Genomic DNA, 24,678 nt, shown 5'->3' with positions numbered 1-24,678 from the left:
GTTCGGCTGTGAGTAGGTGTGAATGTCCAACCATAATTGCTGAAAAATGTGTTAGAAGAGACTAGAATGCCGGACAAGACATCATCAAATGCGGGAGCGGAGTTGTTCGGCTGTGAGTAGGTGTGAATCTCCGAGCATAGTTTGTGAAAAGGGGGTAAGAATAGGTTCGAATGCCCGAACATACACTATCAAAACAGGGAGCTGAGGTGGCTCAGCTGCAAGGTGTGAATGTCTGACTATAGTTTGTAAATAAGGTGCGAATGCCCAACAATGTATAATCAAAAGAGGGAGCGGAGGTTTTCGGCTACAAGAAGGTTTGAATGTCCGACCATAGTTTGTAAAAAGCGGGTAAGAAAAGGTTCAAGCGCCTGACTATACACCATCAAAAGCGGGAGCAGAGGTGTTCCGCTGTAAGACGGTGTGAATGTCCGACCATATTTGGTAAAAAGCGGGTAAGAAAAGGTTAAAATACCCGACTGTACACAATCAATAGCGGGAGAGGAGGTGTTCAGCTGCAAGAAGGTGTGAATGTCCACCCATAATTACTGAAAAATGGGTAAGAAAAGGTACGAATGCCCAACCATACATTATCAAAAGCAGGTGTGAATGTCAGATCATAATTTGCAAAAAGCTGATGAGAAAGGGTGAGAATGCCCGACTATACACCATCAAATTCGGGAGCGGAGTTGTTCGGCTGTGAGTAAGTGTGAATGTCTGACCATAGTTGGTAAAAAGCGGGTAAGAAAAGGTTAAAATACCTGACTGTACACAATCAATAGCGGGAGCGGAGTTGTTCGGCTACAAGAAGGTGTGAAAGTTCAACCATGGTTTGTAAAAAGCTGGTAAGAAAAGGTTCGAATGCCCGACAATGTATGATCAAAAGAGGGAGCGGAGGTGTTCGGCTGCAAGAAGGTCTGAATGTCCAACCATAATTCCTGAAAAATGGGTAAAAAAAGGTGCGAATGCCCAACCATACATTATCAAAAGCAGGTGTGAATGTCAGATCATAATTTGCAAAAAGCTGATGCGAAAGGGTGAGAATGCCCGACTATACACCATCAAATGCGGGAGCGGAGGTGTTCGGCTCTGAGTAGGTGTGAATGTCCGACCATAATTGCTGAAAAATGTGTTAGAAAAGGAAAGAATGCCGGACCATACATCATCAAAAGCGAGAGAGGTGGTGTTCGGCTGCAAAAAGGTGTAATGTTCGACTAAAGTTTGTAAAAAGCGGGTAAGACATGGTGCGAATGCACGACAAGGTATGATCAAAAGAGGGAGCAGAGGTTTTCGGCTACAAGAAGGTTTGAATGTCCGACCATAGTTTGTAAAAAGCGGGTAAGAAAAGGTTCAAATGCCTGACTATACACCATCAAAAGCGGGAGCGGAGATGTTCCGCTGTAAGACGGTGTGAATGTCCGACCATAGTTGGTAAAAAGTGGGTAAGAAAAGGTTAAAATACCCGACTGTACACAATCAATAGCGGGAGCGGATGTGTTTGGCTACAAGAATGTGTGAAAGTCCGACCATGATTTGTAAAAAACGGGTAAGAAAAGGTGCGAATGCCCGACAATGTATGATCAAAAGCGGGAGCGGAGGTGTTCCGCTGTAAGACGGTTTGAATGTCCGACCATAGTTGGTAAAAAGCGGGTAAGAAAAGGTTAAAATACCCGACTGTACACAATCAATAGGGGGAGCGGAGTTGTTCGGCTACAAGAAGGTGTGAAAGTCCAAACATGGTTTGTAAAAAGCTGGTAAGAAAAGGTTCGAATGCCCGAATATATACCATCAAAAGCGGAAGCGGAGGTGTTCGGCTGCAAGAAGGTGTTAACGTCCGACCAAAGTTTGTAAAAAGCAGTTAAGAAAAGGTTCGAATATCCAACCAAACATAATCAAAAGCGGGAGCAGAGCTATTCGACTGCAAGTAGGTGTGAATGTCCAGCCATAATTACTCACAAACGGGTAAGAAAAGGTAGTATTGCCAGACCATACATGATCAAAACAGGGAGCGGAGGTGGTTCAGCTGCAAGGTGTGAATGTCTGACTATAGTTTGTAAAAAGCGGGTAAGATAAGGTGCGAATGCCCGACAATGTATGATCAAAAGAGGGAGCAGAGGTTTTCGGCTGCAAGAAGGTCTGAATGTCCACCCAAAATTCCTGAAAAATGGGTAAAAAATAGGTGCGAATGCCAAACCATACATCATCAAAAGCAGGAGTGGATGTGTTCGGCTACAAGAAGATTTGAATGTCCATCAATAATTGCTTTAAAACATGAAAGAAAATTTTCGAATATCAAACCGCACATGATCATAAGCGGGAGAGGAGTTGTTCAGCTGCAAGAAGGTGTGAATGTCCACCCATAATTACTGAAAAATGGGTAAGAAAAGGTGAAAATGCCCAACCATACATCACCAAAAGCAGGAGTGGATGTGTTCGGCTACAAGAAGGTTTGAATGTCCAACCATAGTTTGTAAAAAGCGGGTAAGAAAAGGTTCGAATGCCCGAACATAGACCATCAAAAGAGGGAGCGGAGGTGTTCCGCTGTAAGAAGGTGTAAATGTCCGACCATAGTTGGTAAAAAGCGGGTAAGAAAAGGTTAAAGTACCCGACTGTACACAATCAATAGCGGGAGCGGAGTTGTTTGGCTACAAGAAGGTGTGAAAGTCCGACCACGGTTTGTAAAAAGCGGGTAAGAAAAGGTTCGAATGCCCGAATGTATACCATCAAAAGTGGAAGTGGATGTGTTCGGCTGCAAGAAGGTGTGAACGTCCGACCAAAGTTTGTGAAAAGCAGTTAAGAAAAGGTTCGAATATCCAACCAAACATAATCAAAAGCGGGAGCAGAGCTGTTCGACTGCAAGTAGGTGTGAATGTCAGATCATAATTTGCAAAAAGCTGATGAGAAAGGGTGAGAATGCCCGGCTATACACCATCAAATGCGGGAGCGGAAGTGTTCGGCTGTGAGTAGGTGTGAATGTCCAACCATAATTGCTGAAAAATGTGTTAGAAGAGACTAGAATGCCGGACAAGACATCATCAAATGCGGGAGCGGAGTTGTTCGGCTGTGAGTAGGTGTGAATCTCCGAGCATAGTTTGTGAAAAGGGGGTAAGAATAGGTTCGAATGCCCGAACATACACTATCAAAACAGGGAGCTGAGGTGGCTCAGCTGCAAGGTGTGAATGTCTGACTATAGTTTGTAAATAAGGTGCGAATGCCCAACAATGTATAATCAAAAGAGGGAGCGGAGGTTTTCGGCTACAAGAAGGTTTGAATGTCCGACCATAGTTTGTAAAAAGCGGGTAAGAAAAGGTTCAAGCGCCTGACTATACACCATCAAAAGCGGGAGCAGAGGTGTTCCGCTGTAAGACGGTGTGAATGTCCGACCATATTTGGTAAAAAGCGGGTAAGAAAAGGTTAAAATACCCGACTGTACACAATCAATAGCGGGAGAGGAGGTGTTCAGCTGCAAGAAGGTGTGAATGTCCACCCATAATTACTGAAAAATGGGTAAGAAAAGGTACGAATGCCCAACCATACATTATCAAAAGCAGGTGTGAATGTCAGATCATAATTTGCAAAAAGCTGATGAGAAAGGGTGAGAATGCCCGACTATACACCATCAAATTCGGGAGCGGAGTTGTTCGGCTGTGAGTAAGTGTGAATGTCTGACCATAGTTGGTAAAAAGCGGGTAAGAAAAGGTTAAAATACCTGACTGTACACAATCAATAGCGGGAGCGGAGTTGTTCGGCTACAAGAAGGTGTGAAAGTTCAACCATGGTTTGTAAAAAGCTGGTAAGAAAAGGTTCGAATGCCCGACAATGTATGATCAAAAGAGGGAGCGGAGGTGTTCGGCTGCAAGAAGGTCTGAATGTCCAACCATAATTCCTGAAAAATGGGTAAAAAAAGGTGCGAATGCCCAACCATACATTATCAAAAGCAGGTGTGAATGTCAGATCATAATTTGCAAAAAGCTGATGCGAAAGGGTGAGAATGCCCGACTATACACCATCAAATGCGGGAGCGGAGGTGTTCGGCTCTGAGTAGGTGTGAATGTCCGACCATAATTGCTGAAAAATGTGTTAGAAAAGGAAAGAATGCCGGACCATACATCATCAAAAGCGAGAGAGGTGGTGTTCGGCTGCAAAAAGGTGTAATGTTCGACTAAAGTTTGTAAAAAGCGGGTAAGACATGGTGCGAATGCACGACAAGGTATGATCAAAAGAGGGAGCAGAGGTTTTCGGCTACAAGAAGGTTTGAATGTCCACCCAAAATTCCTGAAAAATGGGTAAAAAATAGGTGCGAATGCCAAACCATACATCATCAAAAGCAGGAGTGGATGTGTTCGGCTACAAGAAGATTTGAATGTCCATCAATAATTGCTTTAAAACATGAAAGAAAATTTTCGAATATCAAACCGCACATGATCATAAGCGGGAGAGGAGTTGTTCAGCTGCAAGAAGGTGTGAATGTCCACCCATAATTACTGAAAAATGGGTAAGAAAAGGTGAAAATGCCCAACCATACATCACCAAAAGCAGGAGTGGATGTGTTCGGCTACAAGAAGGTTTGAATGTCCAACCATAGTTTGTAAAAAGCGGGTAAGAAAAGGTTCGAATGCCCGAACATAGACCATCAAAAGAGGGAGCGGAGGTGTTCCGCTGTAAGAAGGTGTAAATGTCCGACCATAGTTGGTAAAAAGCGGGTAAGAAAAGGTTAAAATACCCGACTGTACACAATCAATAGCGGGAGCGGAGTTGTTTGGCTACAAGAAGGTGTGAAAGTCCGACCACGGTTTGTAAAAAGCGGGTAAGAAAAGGTTCGAATGCCCGAATGTATACCATCAAAAGTGGAAGTGGATGTGTTCGGCTGCAAGAAGGTGTGAACGTCCGACCAAAGTTTGTGAAAAGCAGTTAAGAAAAGGTTCGAATATCCAACCAAACATAATCAAAAGCGGGAGCAGAGCTGTTCGACTGCAAGTAGGTGTGAATGTCAGATCATAATTTGCAAAAAGCTGATGAGAAAGGGTGAGAATGCCCGGCTATACACCATCAAATGCGGGAGCGGAAGTGTTCGGCTGTGAGTAGGTGTGAATGTCCAACCATAATTGCTGAAAAATGTGTTAGAAGAGACTAGAATGCCGGACAAGACATCATCAAATGCGGGAGCGGAGTTGTTCGGCTGTGAGTAGGTGTGAATCTCCGAGCATAGTTTGTGAAAAGGGGGTAAGAATAGGTTCGAATGCCCGAACATACACTATCAAAACAGGGAGCTGAGGTGGCTCAGCTGCAAGGTGTGAATGTCTGACTATAGTTTGTAAATAAGGTGCGAATGCCCAACAATGTATAATCAAAAGAGGGAGCGGAGGTTTTCGGCTACAAGAAGGTTTGAATGTCCGACCATAGTTTGTAAAAAGCGGGTAAGAAAAGGTTCAAGCGCCTGACTATACACCATCAAAAGCGGGAGCAGAGGTGTTCCGCTGTAAGACGGTGTGAATGTCCGACCATATTTGGTAAAAAGCGGGTAAGAAAAGGTTAAAATACCCGACTGTACACAATCAATAGCGGGAGAGGAGGTGTTCAGCTGCAAGAAGGTGTGAATGTCCACCCATAATTACTGAAAAATGGGTAAGAAAAGGTACGAATGCCCAACCATACATTATCAAAAGCAGGTGTGAATGTCAGATCATAATTTGCAAAAAGCTGATGAGAAAGGGTGAGAATGCCCGACTATACACCATCAAATTCAGGAGCGGAGTTGTTCGGCTGTGAGTAAGTGTGAATCTCCGACCATAATTGCTGAAAAAAGTGTTAGAAAAGGTAAGAATGCCGGTCCATACATCATCAAAAGCGGGAGAGGTGGTGTTCGGCTGCAAGTAGGTGTGAATGTCCACCCATAATACCTGAAAAATGGGTAAAAAAAAGGTGCGAATGCCCAACCATACATCATCAAAAGCAGGAGTGCATGTGTTCGGCTACAAGAAGGTGTGAACGTCCAACCAAAGTTTGTAAAAAGCGGGTAAGAAAAGGTTCGAATGCCCGAACATAGACCATCAAAAGAGGGAGCGGAGGTGTTCCGCTGTAAGAAGGTGTAAATGTCCGACCATAGTTGGTAAAAAGCGGGTAAGAAAAGGTTAAAATACCTGACTGTACACAATCAATAGCGGGAGAGGAGGTGTTCAGCTGCAAGAAGGTGTGAATGTCCACCCATAATTCCTGAAAAATGGGTAAGAAAAGGTGCGAATGCCCAACCATACATTATCAAAAGCAGGTGTGAATGTCAGATCATAATTTGCAAAAAGCTGATGAGAAAGGGTGAGAATGCCCGACTATACACCATCAAATTCAGGAGCGGAGTTGTTCGGCTGTGAGTAAGTGTGAATCTCCGACCATAATTGCTGAAAAAAGTGTTAGAAAAGGTAAGAATGCCGGTCCATACATCATCAAAAGCGGGAGAGGTGGTGTTCGGCTGCAAGTAGGTGTGAATGTCCACCCATAATACCTGAAAAATGGGTAAAAAAAAGGTGCGAATGCCCAACCATACATCATCAAAAGCAGGAGTGCATGTGTTCGGCTACAAGAAGGTGTGAACGTCCAACCAAAGTTTGTAAAAAGCGGGTAAGAAAAGGTTCGAATGCCCGAACATAGACCATCAAAAGAGGGAGCGGAGGTGTTCCGCTGTAAGAAGGTGTAAATGTCCGACCATAGTTGGTAAAAAGCGGGTAAGAAAAGGTTAAAATACCTGACTGTACACAATCAATAGCGGGAGCGGAGTTGTTTGGCTACAAGAAGGTGTGAAAGTCCGACCATGGTTTGTAAAAAACGGGTAAGAAAAGGTTCGAATGCCCGAATAATACCAACAAAAGTGGAAGTGGAGGTGTTCGGCTGCAAGAAGGTGTGAACGTCCGACCAAAGTTTGTAAAAAGCAGTTAAGAAAAGGTTCGAATATCCAACCAAACATAATCAAAAGCGGGAGCAGAGCTTTTCGACTGCAAGTAGGTGTGAACCTGTAGCATGGTTGCTAAGCAGTTGATGTATTATCATGTCGTCTCAGGTCATCTATATCCACAGCTGTGTTGTATGCGATTGCCGCTTCTTGTGCTTGTTTTTGTTTGTTTGTGTGTTTGTTTTTTCTCTGCTTGTCTGCTTTCAGGTGCTCCTGGTGGCGCTAAGGCTGGATTCCCCTCAGAGGCCATGGATTGTTGTCTGTTTTGTTTTTTACAGGTGTAGCAGCTGGTTTTCTGGTTTTTGTTTCTATTTTTGTTCTGTTTCCTCTTCTTTCCTCTTCTTCTTTCCTTGTCCCCCGGTCCGGTTCAGTTCAGTTCATGTCATATATTGTAAACAGAAATAAATAAATGGGCATCAAGGGGAGCTTTACATTTATAAAACTTCCCTTGGCAAAGCAAATCTGTTTGGCATCAAAGGTATTCAGACTACAATTCTTCTGACATAATGCTGAACAGGACAAGGGGAAAAAAAAAAAAAAAAGTAAAGAAGACAGTTCTTCCGAAAGCCAGGGACTAGACCTGTTCTAAGTTCTATACTTTTTAAAAGGGGCGTGTTTATCAACTATGGAATTAGAAGATTTACAAAAATGGTCAAGTGCTAGATCTTCATCTGGGATTTTAACAGTGTCATATAACTATTCAACAGATCAGTTAAAAAAAAGCCTGCTCATGGAGATGTTTCAGGATCTGGATACCAAGTGTGGACCTAATGTTTTCATTTTTGCAATTCTGATACAGGCTATTGAGCAGTGATAACTAACACCAAGTTCACATACTGCGGATTTTCTACCTTTGATTTGTTAAGATTTAGCCAATCAGGGACAACCTTGAAGGATGTCTTTGGTTTTGTAGGATCAGTAATTACCTGAGAAAGGTTGATATTGGTACACACCTTTTTTAAATGATCAGAGGCAGAGTTCAACTTGTTTAAATTAAAATTGCCACACAGAGATTGGGTTTAGGCCACATGCACACAGAATGACATCAACAAATATAAGAAATATTAAACATTTACACATAGATTTTTGAATACATGTAGAGGAATGATACTTTGAAATGTGCTCATTGCGGAGTTATGATCAGTTGAGTAATGAAGGTTGAACTATTCTGGGAAAGAGGTTCTATTCCCAGCATCACGATGGACACTCCTGATATAGAAAGTTTCGCTAACGCATTGGAATTGTTTTACTATTTTCATATGCATGTGCAATGAAGAATTGCTTGCTGCTGATAAATGCAAAGAAGAACAGCTTACACATAGATGCTCACATATAGGTTGCTGAATGCAATGAAGACCTGCTTATCCAGTAAAGTTCAATGTCAATGTGTAATATTCAATTAGGATTTGCAAAACAGTGAAGTTAAACAATGAATGTGTCACACCTGGTTCGTAACTCACCTGTGTTCCATCTTCCCTTGATTGCCCCATTAGATAAATACCTGGTCTTTTCCGCCTTTCTTTGCTCGTGTGTTAATGTATTTGTTATGCCTGTTTGGTTCACGACCTGGATCCTGACCTTTGGTGTTTTGTGGATTATTTTCAGTTCTTGGATTACCTTGGTTTTTTGTTCCGGTTCTGCAGGCCGACTTCCCTGCTCACCAGGCCAGGTTTTTCCTCTGTGTGAGATTTTCTGTTAACTAATAAACTTTTGTTTGAACTAAGAGTTCTTGTTCTCCTGACTCTGTGACCGCACCGGGGCCCGCACTTCATTACGGTGTGACAGAATGGGTCCATAGTCGGTATGAGAAGACTACAGGAATATTTACCTGGGTGTACGTTCAAACAGAGATGAGAAAATTGCGATAAATAATTGTTTGTTTGTTTGTTAGTATGTATATGAATGTTATGTGTATAAACTGTGTTGAGTTATAGTTACTCAATAGTGTCTCAGTGAAACAACCGACGGGGGAAGCCTTGCGGTGACAACAAAAGCAGTGTTTTACTGATCAGTCAAGTTGCTCCAGTGTACTCCATACAAACTGGTTGGCTACTGAAGGGATAGAAAATGGGGAATTCTTGTTTTAAAGCAAACAAGGAATTAGATGGGAAAAATACATGTTTTAACGGGACCCAGACAAGATTAAATACTTAGACAGATGGGAGAAGAAGTGTAGTTTTGTAGGAAATCACAAAATTATTGCATAAAATTAGTGAAATCAATTGAAGAATGCCTTTCTGAAGAGCTGTTTACCACAGATGAGCAGCTTTGCGACCAAGCACATTGTAGATCGCTTTACTGCCAAAATGATCTAATTTAATGGATTGGTTTAGACATGCATAACAGCATTTTAAGAACAAAGAGAGAAACAAAAAGGGACAACGCTTCATGGTGGAAGGTGATGTATAAATAACTGTGTATATGATGAAGGGGGTGGCAACACCCATTCCGAAATCCCGCCATTCCGACATCCCGCTATTCCGACATCCCACCATTCCGACATACCACCATTCCGACATACCACCATTCCGACATGCAAACGTCCCACCATTCCGACATCCCACCATTCCGACATCCCGCTATTTTGATGTTCAAATGTCCCACCATTCCGACAAGGCTTTCCGTATAAGGAAATGTGTGTTACTCAACAGGTGAGTCCCTTCTTTCTGTTCATGCAACTTATATGTTTAACACGTGTTTATAGACAAGCGTTATTAAAAACACAAAGTCTCGGCAACTGGAGGAGGAGAAGCAGTCCGCGGTGGTTTTCAATCACACACTCCAATGCCACTTAATTCAACTTCCGAAAATTTAATCCAGGAAAAAAAGTCTTACAAACATGGACCAAAACGGCTCCATAACACGCACAAGAATCCAAAAGAAACGAAAGTTAACTAAAAGAAAGCAAATAAACAGTATGAAGTGGTCAAAATTGGTTTTACGCATGCCTATGTGCGTCTGGCACATGCGTCTTCGGGCTCTCCCATGTTGGTTTGTGGATGAAAGCTATATGTTCATCTGTAATGTCATGTAAAAACAATCTCTACATGACATTTACTCCCAGGTGTGACCGGTTAGGTCCTTAAGATATCAACAGGCTGTATAAAGCCTTGCGTAACGGCTGTGTGTTTGTGCCAAATGCGCAAAGCCCATCCGCGCTTCCCAAAATTGGAGCGAGTACTCATAAATCACGTGAATAACATGAATAAACGTTTTTACTGCATTTTGTTGTGTTTTATACGTTCTATGCTGTCATTTCTCTCTTCTCCTATTGGCAAGGCAAGGCAGAGTGCTCGCAACTGTGTCCTGTGCAGTAGCCGTGATATCTGTTATTGCAATTATTACTTTTGCATATGATGACAGCGTGCAAAAGATGCATGGGCTCTGTGGAGAGCTCCGCTCCAGCTGGCTGCTGTGACAGCTCACTGACACTGTATTTCTGCTTAATCAGTTTCAGTCTCGCCAGAGTTACATTAATATCTGTATTTTTATATTTGAAATTCAGGGGATTTGGTTAGTCGGTTGGTCGGAAGTGGTTGGTTCGACAGCAAGAAGGTGTGAACGTCCGACCAAAGTTTGTAAAAAGCAGTTAAGAAAAGGTTCGAATATCGAACCAAACAAAATCAAAAGCGGGAGCAGAGCTGTTCGACTGCTAGTAGGTGTGAATGTCCAGCCATAATTACTCACAAACGGGTAAGAAAAGGTAGTATTGCCAGACCATACATGATCAAAACAGGGAGCTGAGGTGGTTCAGCTGCAAGGTTTGAATGTCTGACTATAGTTTGTAAAAAGCGGGTAAGATAATGTGCGAATGCCCGACAATGTATAATCAAAAGAGGGAGCAGAGGTTTTCGGCTACAAGAAGGTTTGAATGTCCGACCATAGTTTGTAAAAAGCGGGTAAGAAAAGGTTCAAATGCCTGACTATACACCATCAAAAGCGAGAGCAGAGCTGTTCGACTGCAAGTAGATGTGAATGTCAGATCATAATTTGCAAAAAGCTGATGAGAAAGGGTGAGAATGCCCAACTATACACCATCAAATGCGGGAGCGGAGTTGTTCGGCTGGGAGTAGGTGTGAATCTCCGAGCATAGTTTGTAAAAAGGGTGTAAGAATAGGTTCGAATGCCTGAACATACATTATCAAAAGATGGAGCGGAGGTGTTCCGCTGTAAGAAGGTGTGAATGTCCGACCATAGTTAAAAAGCGGGTAAGAAAAGGTTAAAATACCCGACTGTACACAATCAATAGCGGGAGCGGAGTTGTTTGGCTACTACAAGGTGTGAAAGTCCGACTATGGTTTGTAAAAAGCGGGTAAGAAAAGGTGCGAATGCCCGACAATGTATGATCAAAAGAGGGAGCGGAGGTTTTCGGCTGCAAGAAGGTGTTATTATCCAACCATAATTACTAAAAACCGGGGAGGAAAAGGCTCGAAAGCCCGACTATACACCATCAAAAGCGGGAGCGGAGGTGTTCAGCTGCAAGAAGGTCTGAATGTCCATCAATAATTGCTAGAAAACATGAAAAAAAAATTTTGAATGTCAAACCGCACATGATCATAAGCGGGAGAGGAGGTCTTTAGCTGCAAGAAGGTGCGAATGCCCAACCATACATTATCAAAAGCAGGTGTGAATGTCAGATCATAATTTGCAAAAAGCTGATGAGAAAGGGTGAGAATGCCCGACTATACACCATCAAATGCGGGAGCGGAGTTGTTCGGCTGAGAGTAAGTGTGAATCTCCAACCATAATTGCTGAAAAATGTGTTAGAAAAGGTAAGAATGCCGGTCCATACATCATCAAAAGCGGGAGAGGTGGTGTTCGGCTGCAAGTAGGTGTGAATGTCCAGCCATAATTACTAACAAACGGGTAAGTAAAGGTAGTATTGCCAGACCATACATGATCCAAACAGGGAGCGGAGGTGGTTCAGCTTCAAGAAGGTGTGAATGTCCGACTAAAGTTCAAATATATTAACAAAAGCGGGAGGAGAGGTCTTCGGATGAGAGTGGTTGAGAATTTCCAACCATAATCTATAAAATGCGGTGAAAAAAAAGGTGTGATAGACCACTAAAAGGTGGAGCGGAAGTGTTCGGCTGCAAGAAGGTGTGAATGTCCGACTATATTTGGTGAAAAGCAGGTGAAGCAAGGTCTGAATGCCCAACCTTACATCATCAAAAGCGAGATCAGAGGTGTTTGGCTGCAAGAAGGCCATAGTTTGCCAAAAGCGGGTAAGGTGCGAATGTCCGACTAAATATCAACAAAATTTGGGGCGGAGGTCTTCGGATGCAAGTGGGTGTGAATATCCCACCATACAAGTATGGTGGAGAGGAAGCTGTGAATAGCCGACCATAGTTTGGAAAAAGCGGGTAAGAAAAGGTTTGAATGCCCGAACATACACCATCAAAAGAGGGAGCGGAGGTGTTCCGCTGTACGAAGGTGTGAATGTCCGACCATACTTGGTAAAAAGCGGGTAAGAAAAGGTTAAAATACCCGACTGTACGCAATCAATAGCGGGAGCGGATGTGTTCGGCTACAAGAAGATGTGAAAGTCCGACCATGGTTTGTAAAAAGCGGGTAAGAAAAGGTGCGAATGTCCGACAATGTATGATCAAAAGAGAGAGCGGAGGTTTTCGGATACAAGAAGGTTTGAATGTCCCACCATAGTTTGTAAAAAGCGGGTAAGAAAAGCTTCGAATGCCCGACTATACACCATCAAAAGCGGGAGCAGAGGTGTTCCGCTGTAAGACGGTGTGAATGTCTAACCATAGTTGGTAAAAAGCGGGTAAGAAAAGGTTAAAATACCCGACTGTACACAAACAATAGCGGGAGCGGAGTTGTTCGGCTACAAGAAGGTGTGAAAGTCCAACCATGGTTTGTAAAAACCGGGAAGAAAAGGCTCGAAAGCCCGACTATACACCATCAAAAAGAAGGTTTGAATGTCCATCAATAATTGCTTTAAAACAAGAAAGTAAATTTTCGAATATCAAACCGCACATGATCATAAGCGGGAGAGGAGGTGTTCGGCTGCAGGAAGGTGTGAATGTCCTCCCATAATTCATGAAAAATGGGTAAAAAAAAGGTGCGAATGCCTAACAATACATTATCAAAAGCAGGTGTGAATGTCAGATCATAATTTGTAAAAAGCTGATGAGAAAGGGTGAGAATGCCCGACTATACACCATCAAATGCGGGAGCGGAGGTGTTCGGCTCTGAGTAGGTGTGAATGTCCGACCATAATTGCTGAAGAATGTGTTAGAAAAGGTAAGAATGCTGGACCATACATCATCAAAAGCGGGAGAGGTGGTGTTCGGCTGCAAAAAGGTGTGACTGTTCGACTAAAGTTTGTAAAAAGTGGGTAAGACAAGGTGCGAATGCCTGACAATGTATGATCAAAAGCGGGAGCGGAGGTGTTCAGCTGCAAGAAGGTCTACATGTCCATCAATAATTGCTAGAAAACATGAAAGAAACTTTTCGAAAATCAAACCGCACATGATCATAAGTGGGATAGGAGGTGTTCAGCTGCAAGGTGTGAATGTCCACCCATAATTCCTGAAAAATGGGCAAAAAAAAGGTGTGAATGCCCAACCATACATCATCAAAAGCAGGAGTGGAAGTGTTCGGCTACAAGAAGCTGTGAACGTCCAACCAAAATATGTAAAAATAAGTTAAGAAAAGGTTCGAATATCCAACCAAACATAATCAAAAGCGGGAGCAGAGCTGTTCGACTGCAAGTAGGTGTGAATGTCAGATCATAATTTGCAAAAAGCTGATGAGAAAGGGTGAGAATGACCGACTATACATCATCAAATGCGGGAGCGGAGTTGTTCGGCTGTGAGTAGGTGTGAATCTCCGACCATAATTGCTGAAAAATGTGTTAGAAAAGGTAAGAATGCCGGTCCATACATCATCAAAAGCGAGAGAGGTTGTGTTCGGCTGCAAGTAGGTGTGAATGTCCAGCCATAATTACTCACAAACGGGTAAGAAAAGGTAGTATTGCCAGACCATATATGATCAAAACAGGGAGCGGAGGTGGTTCATTTGCAAGAAGGTTTGAATGTCCGACTAAAGTTCAAATATATTAACAAAAGCGGGAGGAGAGGTCTTCGGATGAGAGTGGTTGAAAATTTCCGACCATAATGTATAAAATGCGGTGAAAAAAAGGTGTGATAGAACACTAAAAGGTGGAGCGGAAGTGTTCGGCTGCAAGAAGGTGTGAATGTCCGACTATATTTGGTGAAAAGCAGGTGAAGCAAGGTCTGAATGCCCAACCTTACATCATCAAAAGCGAGATCAGAGGTGTTTGGCTGCAAGAAGGCCATAGTTTGCCAAAAGCGGGTAAGGTGCGAATGTCCGACTAAATATCAACAAAATTCGGGGCGGAGGTCTTCGGATGCAAGTGGGTGTGAATGTCCGACTATATTTGGTGAAAAGCAGGTGAAGCAAGGTCTGAATGCCCAACCTTACATCATCAAAAGCGAGATCAGAGGTGTTTGGCTGCAAGAAGGCCATAGTTTGCCAAAAGCGGGTAAGGTGCGAATGTCCGACTAAATATCAACAAAATTTGGGGCGGAGGTCTTCGGATGCAAGTGGGTGTGAATATCCCACCATACAAGTATGGTGGAGAGGAAGCTGTGAATAGCCGACCATAGTTTGGAAAAAGCGGGTAAGAAAAGGTTTGAATGCCCGAACATACACCATCAAAAGAGGGAGCGGAGGTGTTCCGCTGTACGAAGGTGTGAATGTCCGACCATACATGGTAAAAAGCGGGTAAGAAAAGGTTAAAATACCCGACTGTACACAATCAATAGCGGGAGCGGATGTGTTCGGCTACAAGAAGATGTGAAAGTCCGACCATGGTTTGTAAAAAGCGGGTAAGAAAAGGTGCGAATGTCCGACAATGTATGATCAAAAGAGAGAGCGGAGGTTTTCGGATACAAGAAGGTTTGAATGTCCCACCATAGTTTGTAAAAAGCGGGTAAGAAAAGCTTCGAATGCCCGACTATACACCATCAAAAGCGGGAGCAGAGGTGTTCCGCTGTAAGACGGTGTGAATGTCCGACCATAGTTGGTAAAAAGCGGGTAAGAAAAGGTTAAAATACCCGACTGTACACAATCAATAGCGGGAAAGGAGGTGTTCAGCTGCAAGAAGGTGTGAATGTCCACCCATAATTCCTGAAAAATGGGTAAGAAAAGGTGCGAATGCCCAACCATACATTACCAAAAGCAGGTGTGAATGTCAGATCATAATTTGAAAAAAGCTGATGAGAAAGGTGAGAATGCCCAACTATACACCATCAAAAGCGGGAGAGGTGGTGTTCGGCTGCAAGTAGGTGTGAATGTCCAGCCATAATTACTAACAAACGGGTAAGAAAAGGTAGTATTGCCAGACCATACATGATCAAAACAGGGAGCGGAGGTGGTTCAGCTGCAAGAAGGTGTGAATGTCCGACTAAAGTTCAAATATATTAACAAAAGCGGGAGGAGAGGTCTTCGGATGAGAGTGGTTGAGAATTTCCAACCATAATCTATAAAATGCGGTGAAAAAAAAGGTGTGATAGAACACTAAAAGGTGGAGCGGAAGTGTTCGGCTGCAAGAAGGTGTGAATGTCCGACTATATTTGGTGAAAAGCAGGTGAAGCAAGGTCTGAATGCCCAACCTTACATCATCAAAAGCGAGATCAGAGGTGTTTGGCTGCATGAAGGCCATAGTTTGCCAAAAGCGGGTAAGCTGCGAATGACCGACTAAATATCAACAAAAGGTCTTCGGATGCAAGTGGGTGTGAATATCCCACCATACAAGTATGGTGGAGAGGAAGCTGTGAACAGCCGACCATAGTTGGCAAAAAGCGGGTAAGAAAAGGTGCGAATGTCCAACCATACATGATCAAAACAGGGAGCGGAGGTGTTTGGCTGTGACAAGGTGTGAATGTCCACCCAAAATTAATGAAAAGCGGGCAACAAGTAGGTTTGAATGCCCAACCATACATCATCAAAAACAGGAGTGGATGTGTTCGGCTACAAGGTTTGAATGTCCGAGAATGTCCGAGCAACCATGGTTGGACTTTCACACCTTCTTGTAGCCGAACAACTCCGCTCCCCCTATTGATTGTGTACAGTCGGGTATCTTAACCTTTTCTTACCCGCTTTTTACCAACTATGGTCGGACATTCACACTGTCTTACAGCGGAACACCTCCGCTCCCGCTTTTGATGGTGTATAGTCAGGCATTTGAACCTTTTCTTACCCGCTTTTTACAAACTATGGTCGGACATTCAAACCTTCTTGTAGCCGAAAACCTCTGCTCCCTCTTTTGATTATACATTGTAAGGCATTCGCACCTTATCTTACCCGCTTTTTACAAACTATAGTCAGACATTCACACCTTGGTGCTGAACCACCTCAGCTCCCTGTTTTGATCATGTATGGTCTGGCAATACTACCTTTTCTTACCCGTTTGTGAGTAATTATGGCTGGACATTCACACCTACTTGCAGTCGAACAGCTCTGCTCCCGCTTTTGATGGTATATATTCGGGCATTCGAACCTTTTCTTAACTGCTTTTTGCAAACTTTGGTCGGACGTTCACACCTTCTTGCAGCCGAACACCTCCGCTTCCGCTTTTGATGGTATATATTCGGGCATTCTCAACCTTTCTCATCAGCTTTTTGCAAATTATGATCTGACATTCACACCTACTTGCAGTCAAACAGCTCTGCTCCCGCTTTTGATTATGTTTGGTTGGATATTCGAACCTTTTCTTAACTTCTTTTTACATATTTTGGTTGGACGTTCACACCTTCTTGTAGCCGAACACTTCCACTCCTGCTTTTGATGATGTATGGTTGGGCATTCACACCTTTTTTTTGCCCATTTTTCAGGAATTATGGGTGGACATTCACACCTTGCAGCTGAACACCTCCTATCCCACTTATGATCATGTGCGGTTTGATTTTCGAAAAGTTTCTTTCATGTTTTCTACCAATTATTGATGGACATGTAGACCTTCTTGCAGCTGAACACCTCCGCTCCCGCTTTTGATCATACATTGTCAGGCATTCGCACCTTGTCTTACCCACTTTTTACAAACTTTAGTCGAACAGTCACACCTTTTTGCAGCCGAACACCACCTCTCCCGCTTTTGATGATGTATGGTCCAGCATTCTTACCTTTTCTAACACATTCTTCAGCAATTATGGTCGGACATTCACACCTACTCAGAGCCGAACACCTCCGCTCCCGCATTTGATGGTGTATAGTCGGGCATTCTCACCCTTTCTCATCAGCTTTTTACAAATTATGATCTGACATTCACACCTGCTTTTGATAATGTATTGTTAGGCATTCGCACCTTTTTTTTACCCATTTTTCATGAATTATGGGTGGACATTCACACCTTCTTGTAGCCGAACAACTCCGCTCCCGCTATTGATTGTGTACAGTCGGGTATTTTAACCTTTTCTTACCCGCTTTTTACCAACTATGGTCGGACATTCACACCGTCTTACAGCGGAACACCTCTGCTCCCGCTTTTGATGGTGTATAGTCGGGCATTCGAAGCTTTTCTTACCCGCTTTTTACAAACTATGGTGGGACATTCAAACCTTCTTGTATCCGAAAACCTCCGCTCTCTCTTTTGATCATACATTGTCGGACATTCGCACCTTTTCTTACCCGCTTTTTACAAACCATGGTCGGACTTTCACATCTTCTTGTAGCCGAACACATCCGCTCCCGCTATTGATTGTGTACAGTCGGGTATTTTAACCTTTTCTTACCCGCTTTTTACCAAGTATGGTCGGACATTCACACCTTCGTACAGCGGAACACCTCCGCTCCCTCTTTTGATGGTGTATGTTCGGGCATTCAAACCTTTTCTTACCCGCTTTTTCCAAACTATGGTCGGCTATTCACAGCTTCCTCTCCACCATACTTGTATGGTGGGATATTCACACCCACTTGCATCCGAAGACCTCCGCCCCAAATTTTGTTGATATTTAGTCGGACATTCGCACCTTACCCGCTTTTGGCAAACTATGGCCTTCTTGCAGCCAAACACCTCTGATCTCGCTTTTGATGATGTAAGGTTGGGCATTCAGACCTTGCTTCACCTGCTTTTCACCAAATATAGTCGGACATTCACACCTTCTTGCAGCCGAACACTTCCGCTCCACCTTTTAGTGGTCTATCACACCTTTTTTTTCACCGCATTTTATAGATTATGGTTGGAAATTCTCAACCACTCTCATCCGAAGACCTCTCCTCCCGCTTTTGTTAATATATTTGAACTTTAGTCGGACATTCACACCTTCTTGAAGCTGAACCACCTCCGCTCCCTGTTTTGATCATGTATGGTCTGGCAATACTACCTTTTCTTACCCGTTTGTGAGTAATTATGGCTGGACATTCACACCTACTTGCAGCCGAACACCACCTCTCCCGCTTTTGATGATGTATGGACCGGCATTCTTACCTTTTCTAACACATTTTTCAGCAATTATGGTTGGAGATTCACACTTACTCTCAGCCGAACAACTCCGCTCCCGCATTTGATGGTGTATAGTCGGGCATTCTCACCCTTTCTCATCAGCTTTTTGCAAATTATGATCTGACATTCACACCTGCTTTTGATAATGTATGGTTGGGCATTCGCACCTTTTCTTACCCGTTTTTCAGTAATTATGGGTGGACATTCACACCTTCTTGCAGCTAAAGACCTCCTCTCCCGCTTATGATCATGTGCGGTTTGACATTCAAAATTTTTTTTTCATGTTTTCTAGCAATTATTGATGGACATTCAGACCTTCTTGCAGCTGAACACCTCCGCTCCCGCTTTTGATGGTGTATAGTCGGGCTTTCGAGCCTTTTCCTCCCCGGTTTTTAGTAATTATGGTTGGATAATAACACCTTCTTGCAGCCGAAAACCTCCGCTCCCTCTTTTGATCATACATTGTCGGGCATTCGCACCTTTTCTTACCCGCTTTTTACAAACCATAGTCGGACTTTCACACCTTGTAGTAGCCAAACAACTCCGCTCCCGCTATTGATTGTGTACAGTCGGGTATTTTAACCTTTTCTTACCCGCTTTTTAACTATGGTCGGACATTCACACCTTCTTACAGCGGAACACCTCCGCTCCATCTTTTGATAATGTATGTTCAGGCATTCGAACCTATTCTTACACCCTTTTTACAAACTATGCTCGGAGATTCACACCTACTCCCAGCCGAACAACTCCGCTCCCGCATTTGATGGTGTATAGTCGGGCATTCTCACCCTTTCTCATCAGCTTTTTGCAAATTATGATCTGACATTCACATCTACTTGCAGTCGAACAGCTCTGCTCTCGCTTTTGATGGTGTATAGTCAGGCATTTGAACCTTTTCTTACCCGCTTTTTACAAACTATGGTCGGACATTCAAACCTTCTTGTAGCCGAAAACCTCTGCTCCCTCTTTTGATTATACATTGTCGGGCATTCGCACATTATCTTACCCGCTTTTTACAAACTATAGTCAGACATTCAAACCTTGCAGCTGAACCACCTCAGCTCCCTGTTTTGATCATGTATGGTCTGGCAATACTACCTTTTCTTACCCGTTTGTGAGTAATTATGGCTGGACATTCACACCTACTAGCAGTCGAACAGCTCTGCTCCCGCTTTTGATTTTGTTTGGTTCGATATTCGAACCTTTTCTTAACTGCTTTTTACAAACTTTGGTCGGACGTTCACACCTTCTTGCTGTCGAACCAACCACTTCCGACCAACCGACTAACCAAATCCCCTGAATTTCAAATATAAAAATACAGATATTAATGTAACTCTGGCGAGACTGAAACTGATTAAGCAGAAATACAGTGTCAGTGAGCTGTCACAGCAGCCAGCTGGAGCGGAGCTCTCCACAGAGCCCATGCATCTTTTGCACGCTGTCATCATATGCAAAAGTAATAATTGCAATAACAGATATCACGGCTACTGCACAGGACACAGTTGCGAGCACTCTGCCTTGCCTTGCCAATAGGAGAAGAGAGAAATGACAGCATAGAACGTATAAAACACAACAAAATGCAGTAAAAACGTTTATTCATGTTATTCACGTGATTTATGAGTACTCGCTCCAATTTTGGGAAGCGCGGATGGGCTTTATGCATTTGGCACAAACACACAGCCGTTACGCAAGGCTTTATACAGCCTGTTGATATCTTAAGGACCTAACTGGTCACACCTGGGAGTAAATGTCATGTAGAGATTGTTTTTACATGACATTACAGATGAACATATAGCTTTCATCCACAAACCAACATGGGAGAGCCCGAAGACGCATGTGCCAGACGCACATAGGCATGCGTAAAACCAATTTTGACCACTTCATACTGTTTATTTGCTTTCTTTTAGTTAACTTTCGTTTCTTTTGGATTCTTGTGCGTGTTATGGAGCCGTTTTGGTCCATGTTTGTAAGACTTTTTTTCCTGGATTAAATTTTCGGAAGTTGAATTAAGTGGCATTGGAGTGTGTGATTGAAAACCACCGCGGACTGCTTCTCCTCCTCCAGTTGCCGAGACTTTGTGTTTTTAATAACGCTTGTCTATAAACATGTGTTAAACATATACGTTGCATGAACAGAAAGAAGGGACTCACCTGTTGAGTAACACACATTTCCTTATACGGAAAGCCTTGTCGGAATGGTGGGACATTTGAACATCAAAATAGCGGGATGTCGGAATGGTGGGATGTCGGAATGGTGGGACGTTTGCATGTCGGAATGGTGGTATGTCGGAATGGTGGTATGTCGGAATGGTGGGATGTCGGAATGGTGGGATGTCGGAATAGCGGGATGTCGGAATGGCGGGATTTCGGAATGGGTGTTGCCACCCCCTTCATCATATACACAGTTATTTATACATCACCTTCCACCATGAAGCGTAGTCCCTTTTTGTTTCTCTCTTTGTTCTTAAAATGCTGTTATGCATGTCTAAACCAATCCATTAAATTAGATCATTTTGGCAGTAAAGCGATCTACAATGTGCTTGGTCGCAAAGCTGCTCATCTGTGGTAAACAGCTCTTCAAAAAGGCATTCTTCAATTGATTTCACTAATTTTATGCAATAATTTTGTGATTTCCTACAAAACTACACTTCTTCTCCCATCTGTCTAAGTATTTAATCTTGTCTGGGTCCCGTTAAAACATGTATTTTTCCCATCTAATTCCTTGTTTGCTTTAAAACAAGAATTCCCCATTTTCTATCCCTTCAGTAGCCAACCAGTTTGTATGGAGTACACTGGAGCAACTTGACTGATCAGTAAAACACTGCTTTTGTTGTCACCGCAAGGCTTCCCCCGTCGGTTGTTTCACTGAGACACTATTGAGTAACTATAACTAAACACAGTTTATACACATAACATTCATATACATACTAACAAACAAACAAACAATTATTTATCGCAATTTTCTCATCTCTGTTTGAACGTACACCCAGGTAAATATTCCTGTAGTCTTCTCATACCGACTATGGACCCATTCTGTCACACCGTAATGAAGTGCGGGCCCCGGTGCGGTCACAGAGTCAGGAGAACAAGAACTCTTAGTTCAAACAAAAGTTTATTAGTTAACAGAAAATCTCACACAGAGGAAAAACCTGGCCTGGTGAGCAGGGAAGTCGGCCTGCAGAACCGGAACAAAAAACCAAGGTAATCCAAGAACTGAAAATAATCCACAAAACACCAAAGGTCAGGATCCAGGTCGTGAACCAAACAGGCATAACAAATACATTAACACACGAGCAAAGAAAGGCGGAAAAGACCAGGTATTTAACTAATGGGGCAATCAAGGGAAGATGGAACACAGGTGAGTTACGAACCAGGTGTGACACATTCATTGTTTAACTTCACTGTTTTGCAAATCCTAATTGAATATTACACATTGACATTGAACTTTACTGGATAAGCAGGTCTTCATTGCATTCAGCAACCTATATGTGAGCATCTATGTGTAAGCTGTTCTTCTTTGCATTTATCAGCAGCAAGCAATTCTTCATTGCACATGCATATGAAAATAGTAAAACAATTCCAATGCGTTAGCGAAACCTTCTATATCAGGAGTGTCCATCGTGATGCTGGGAATAGAACCTCTTTCCCAGAATAGTTCAACCTTCATTACTCAACTGATCATAACTCCGCAATGAGCACATTTCAAAGTATCATTCCTCTACATGTATTCAAAAATCTATGTGTAAATGTTTAATATTTCTTATATTTGTTGATGTCATTCTGTGTGCATGTGGCCTAAACCCAATCTCTGTGTGGCAATTTTAATTTAAACAAGTTGAACTCTGCCTCTGATCATTTAAAAAAGGTGTGTACCAATATCAACCTTTCTCAGGTAATTACTGATCCTACAAAACCAAAGACATCCTTCAAGGTTGTCCCTGATTGGCTAAATCTTAACAAATCAAAGGTAGAAAATCCGCAGTATCTGAACTTGGTGTTAGTTATCACTGCTCAATAGCCTGTATCAGAATTGCAAAAATGAAAACATTAGGTCCACACTTGGTATCCAGATCCTGAAACATCTCCATGAGCAGGCTTTTTTTTAACTGATCTGTTGAATAGTTATATGACACTGTTAAAATCCCAGATGAAGATCTAGCACTTGACCATTTTTGTAAATCTTCTAATTCCATAGTTGATAAACACGCCCCTTTTAAAAAGTATAGAACTTAGAACAGGTCTAGTCCCTGGCTTTCGGAAGAACTGTCTTCTTTACTTTTTTTTTTTTTTTTCCCCTTGTCCTGTTCAGCATTATGTCAGAAGAATTGTAGTCTGAATACCTTTGATGCCAAACAGATTTGCTTTGCCAAGGGAAGTATTATAAATGTAAAGCTCCCCTTGATGCCCATTTATTTATTTCTGTTTACAATATATGACATGAACTGAACTGAACCGGACCGGGGGACAAGGAAAGAAGAAGAGGAAAGAAGAGGAAACAGAACAAAAATAGAAACAAAAACCAGAAAACCAGCTGCTACACCTGTAAAAAACAAAACAGACAACAATCCATGGCCTCTGAGGGGAATCCAGCCTTAGCGCCACCAGGAGCACCTGAAAGCAGACAAGCAGAGAAAAAACAAACACACAAACAAACAAAAACAAGCACAAGAAGCGGCAATCGCATACAACACAGCTGTGGATATAGATGACCTGAGACGACATGATAATACATCAACTGCTTAGCAACCATGCTACAGGTTCACACCTACTTGCAGTCGAACAGCTCTGCTCCCGCTTTTGATTATGTTTGGTTGGATATTCTAACCTTTTCTTAACTGCTTTTTACAAACTTTGGTCGGACGTTCACACCTTCTTGTAGCCAAACAACTCCGCTCCCGCTATTGATTGTGTACAGTCAGGTATTTTAACCTTTTCTTACCCGCTTTTTACCAACTATGGTCGGACATTTACACCTTCTTACAGCGGAACACCTCCGCTCCCTCTTTTGATGGTCTATGTTCGGGCATTCGAACCTTTTCTTACCCGCTTTTTACAAACTTTGGTTGGACGTTCACACCTTCTTGTAGCCGAACACATGCACTCCTGCTTTTGATGATGTATGGTTGGGCATTCGCACCTTTTTTTTACCCATTTTTCAGGTATTATGGGTGGACATTCACACCTACTTGCAGCCGAACACCACCTCTCCCGCTTTTGATGATGTATGGACCGGCATTCTTACCTTTTCTAACACTTTTTTCAGCAATTATGGTCGGAGATTCACACTTACTCACAGCCGAACAACTCCGCTCCCGAATTTGATGGTGTATAGTCGGGCATTCTCACCCTTTCTCATCAGCTTTTTGCAAATTATGATCTGACATTCACACCTGCTTTTGATAATGTATGGTTGGGCATTCGTACCTTTTCTTACCCATTTTTCAGTAATTATGGGTGGACATTCACACCTTCTTGCAGCTGAACACCTCCTCTCCCGCTATTGATTGTGTACAGTCGGGTATTTTAACCTTTTCTTACCCGCTTTTTACCAAATATGGTCGGACATTCACACCGTCTTACAGCGGAACACCTCTGCTCCCGCTTTTGATGGTGTATAGTCAGGCGCTTGAACCTTTTCTTACCCGCTTTTTACAAACTATGGTCGGACATTCAAACCTTCTTGTAGCCGAAAACCTCCGCTCCCTCTTTTGATTATACATTGTTGGGCATTCGCACCTTATTTACAAACTATAGTCAGACATTCACACCTTGCAGCTGAGCCACCTCAGCTCCCTGTTTTGATAGTGTATGTTCGGGCATTCGAACCTATTCTTACCCCCTTTTCACAAACTATGCTCGGAGATTCACACCTACTCACAGCCGAACAACTCCGCTCCCGCATTTGATGATGTCTTGTCCGGCATTCTAGTCTCTTCTAACACATTTTTCAGCAATCATGGTTGGACATTCACACCTACTCACAGCCGAACACTTCCGCTCCCGCATTTGATGGTGTATAGCCGGGCATTCTCACCCTTTCTCATCAGCTTTTTGCAAATTATGATCTGACATTCACACCTACTTGCAGTCGAACAGCTCTGCTCCCGCTTTTGATTATGTTTGGTTGGATATTCGAACCTTTTCTTAACTGCTTTTCACAAACTTTGGTCGGACGTTCACACCTTCTTGCAGCCGAACACATCCACTTCCACTTTTGATGGTATACATTCGGGCATTCGAACCTTTTCTTACCCGCT

This window comes from Leuresthes tenuis, unplaced genomic scaffold, assembly GCF_036924035.1.
Source record: "Leuresthes tenuis unplaced genomic scaffold, fLeuTen1.0.hap1 SCAF_20, whole genome shotgun sequence".
Lineage (NCBI taxonomy): Eukaryota > Metazoa > Chordata > Actinopteri > Atheriniformes > Atherinopsidae > Leuresthes > Leuresthes tenuis.
The sequence above is the reverse complement of the archived record's forward strand: the minus strand, read 5'-3'. Positions refer to the sequence as shown.